This window comes from Pundamilia nyererei, unplaced genomic scaffold (genome assembly GCF_000239375.1).
Source record: "Pundamilia nyererei isolate P.nyererei 1_Seehausen unplaced genomic scaffold, PunNye1.0 scaffold00074, whole genome shotgun sequence".
Lineage (NCBI taxonomy): Eukaryota > Metazoa > Chordata > Actinopteri > Cichliformes > Cichlidae > Pundamilia > Pundamilia nyererei.
This window is the reverse complement of record NW_005187475.1, coordinates 1,429,185-1,432,545: the sequence shown is the minus strand read 5'-3', so window position 1 is coordinate 1,432,545 and position 3,361 is coordinate 1,429,185. Positions and strand designations below refer to the sequence as shown.

The window sequence follows — 3,361 nt, the reverse complement described above, 5'->3', positions numbered from 1 at the left end:
TGACTGCAAGTGAAGGTATCACGACTACAGCAGCAGAAGACACGCTCCTTTCCCAAGAGGAAGAGGAAACGCCTTCCACAGACTAAACTCCCCTCCCATTGGTCGGTTTTCCGGTTTCTCTCATTCGAACGGCCCCTGATTGGCTGCTGCCGGACGGTCGCCGAAGAAGCGTCTGCTGCTCGCGTTGTGCCAGCTGTCCTCGCGCACTCGGCCAGTGCTGGGCATCGGAGACAGGCTCCTGCTGAGTAGGATCACGGAATCTGCGAACCGGGTAAGAAGACAGAAAATCTCACAAATGAGAGGACGTCAGGCTGTAGAGCTGTTGACCAATCGGTAGATTTTATCACCTATATCATAATTAGAGGCGTTAAAATCCCTCTTTATGCCATTTACATTGGTAACGGCATGGTTATAACGAACATGAATCAGTCTCTGTAAACGAAAATTAGGCAAATTTGGCAGATTTTCTATATTTTGTTACATTTTTGCAAATCAGTGACGTGTTTCTGCGTCTAAATTAAAATGTGAATGAATTAACTCAACGTTTTTCCTCCCAGTAAATGAATGAAAAAACATTAGTTTCGCTTAAATGCGGTGAAAAAATGGAAAATTGGCGGTGATGTCGTGAAAATGGCATCGTGTGGTTTGGGGCGATGAAATATGGGTGAGATGTGTGTGTGTGTGTGTGTGTGTGTGTGTGTGTGTGTGTGTGTGTGTGTGTGTGTGTGTGTGTGTGTGTGTGTGTGTGTGTGGCGTGCCATCAGTGCTGCAAGGCTGTGTGTTTGTTATGTAAGTCCCTTTTAGGTTATTCTCTCTTCTCCCAAATTTATTGAGTCACGGTACTGATGATGATGATGATGATGATGATGATGATAATGAAGGGGTCTGTCTGTAGCCGTGGACACTCGCTTGTATGCACGATGTGTGAGCGCGCATGTGCGTGTGCTTGGAGTCCTTGGTGTGTGTGTGTGGCTGGGTACAAAACGCGAACAGGTGATTTAAAATCCAGGTTGTGCACATTATTTGGTTGGAGGGTATTCCTGGGTGCTGCAAATCCTTCAGGTACACCACATTGATCTGAATAAATCAGAGGGCGTCCTGATTAGATGATGTAACTGCTGCCCTACACATGGTCTGTTTCCATTAGGAATGCAATGGTTGTCTTCTAGTGTGTAACGTGTTAATTAGGGTGGTGGTGTAGCCTTGCCTCAGCTAGGTTTCTGAGTTTGCATGTTCTCCCGGTGTATATAACAGCCCTGTTTTCATGTAGTGGTTTACTTTTCTCTTATTGTGTATGCAGGCAGACTTATACAAACGTCACGCCTACAGGGCTGATATGAAGATGCCAACAGTGATTTATGTACCAGATGGTAAACATCCCTTTTAATGCTCTAATTTTGGGTATTCCTAACATGTAAGGGATTTCCTTGGAGGTTGCTGCTTGGTTCTTATAGGCCCTTACAGTCAGAGCTGTTGGTGTAGTCTTTGGGTTTCGGCTGGTCATGCATTTTCTAATTTTTGTATCCTTGATTGAGGCACAAATGTGCAATTCTGTCAGTTTTTACCACCATTTCAATGTGCAGGAGCTCAAAGTTTCCCACGTTAGAGAGGACGATGCTTTAGATGCTTGCAAAGCAGCAAAACTAAACAGCTTCTTCTCTCTGCTTTGTCTGAGTGGCGACACCTATTGTTCAGGATGCTGATCAGTAGAGTGCAGCAAGCACCCCACCCTCTCCTTTGGTGTAACTGGTGATAAGGAGGTGATGATGTCCTTTCGCAGCAACTGAACCTGATCACTTCATTGTCTAGTGGTCAGGTTTCCTGGTTTTCACCTGGGTTTGACTCCACGTATAGCAACTTGCATATAAGGACAGACATTTCAGGAAGAGGAAGTAAGGAGCAGCTTTATCTAATAATGGCCCTGTTGCACCTCCCACCTGATGAATGATGGTGTTGCCACTGCTAATTATGCACTTTCATAACCTGCTGTTGCTAGTTTGAAAATGTGTTTACTGCCACTTTAATGACAATACCAAAGCTCAGAGATTCACAGTTTATACTGTTGCAACAGTTTTCAAAAGACTAAGCCATTTCTTTTACCTCCAGTTTTGACTTCTTCTCCTGCTATACCAGCTCTGATGTGAGGTATTGTCTGAGTCGCTGCACGATTCAGGAGAATACTGCAGCTAGTACCTGTGCAGAGGTCACTCAGAGATTCTCAGGTTATACAGAGGAAGAAGCTTGAAAAACTGCACAACTAAATACCTTCTGCTCTCTGCTTTGTCTAAGTAGTGACAGCAATATTCAGGATGTTGGTCAGAATTGTGCAAAAAGTACCCGCGACTGGGCAGTGTTGATGTCACTGTGACAACCAATGCAGTGACCAAACTGGTGGCTCTAGCAACAGCTGAATGTCCAAGTAAGTGGCCAACACAAGCAGTCCCATATGTTCTAGTGGATAGGATTCCTGGTTTTCACCCAGGTGGCCTGGATTGACTCCCGGTAGAAGAACTTAGATTTTATGAACAAACATTTTAATAAGAGGACATAAAGAGCATAGGTTGGTGCATAGGAGTGGAGGAAGGTGCACACAGGTGTACTCCATATTATGCAGAAGGTCTTGATAATCTAAGATCACCTGCAGATGATGTATGGTTTGAGGTGGGACAATGGAAGATGATAAGCTTTTTATTGGGCGGGAACACGATGGAAAGGATTAGAGATGAAGACATCAGAGCGACAGCTCAGGTTAAGTGTTGTGGAGACAAAGTCAGAGAGTGAGGCTGAGATGGTTTGGGCATGTGCAGAGGCGGGGTAGTGGATATACTCGGCAACAGATGCTGAAAAGTGAGTTGCCAGGAAGGAAATGTAAACAATTTCACCTTCAAATGAGAAGAGGAAAAACTTGAAGAGTAGGTCAGACTGAAGGTCAAAGGTCAGACAGAAAAAATACTGGCAAAATAAATTTTATGTACAGCTCTTGGCGTTGAGTTTTTTCTAAATGTATAGTGTGATTAGGGGGCGTGTAGAGACAGAGATGCCCCTAATCCTCAGAGTGATGCCCCAGTTACCTTATTGTCTGTTTATCTGTGTGTGATTCAGTAATGCTTATTCATGCATGAACCTGCAGCAGTACACACAATTCTTCTGTGTGTGTGTGTGTGTGTGTGTTTAGTATCTATTCCTATCTTCAAGTGGCTGTAAATTTGCTGCATGTTGGTTGGCTTTTTAAATAGCTCTAGTTTTCACACATGCACATATGCAAGGTAATCCAGACATACACACACACACACACACACACACACACACACACACACACACACACACACACACACACACACACACACACACACACACACAC

At 44.2% G+C, this 3,361-nt stretch overlaps 1 protein-coding gene across 1 annotated transcript in view; it reads left to right on the top strand.

Annotated features, from left to right (window-relative positions):
• The first annotated feature begins 176 nt into the window (after positions 1 to 176).
• LOC102210252 (dihydropyrimidinase-related protein 5) overlaps positions 177 to 3,361 on the top strand; it is a 23,380-nt gene continuing 20,195 nt past the window's right edge. Inside the window, exon 1 of the mRNA XM_005737241.1 lies at positions 177 to 271. The gene's annotated coding sequence lies outside the window, so the exon portion shown is untranslated. The remainder of the gene's footprint in view (positions 272 to 3,361) is intronic.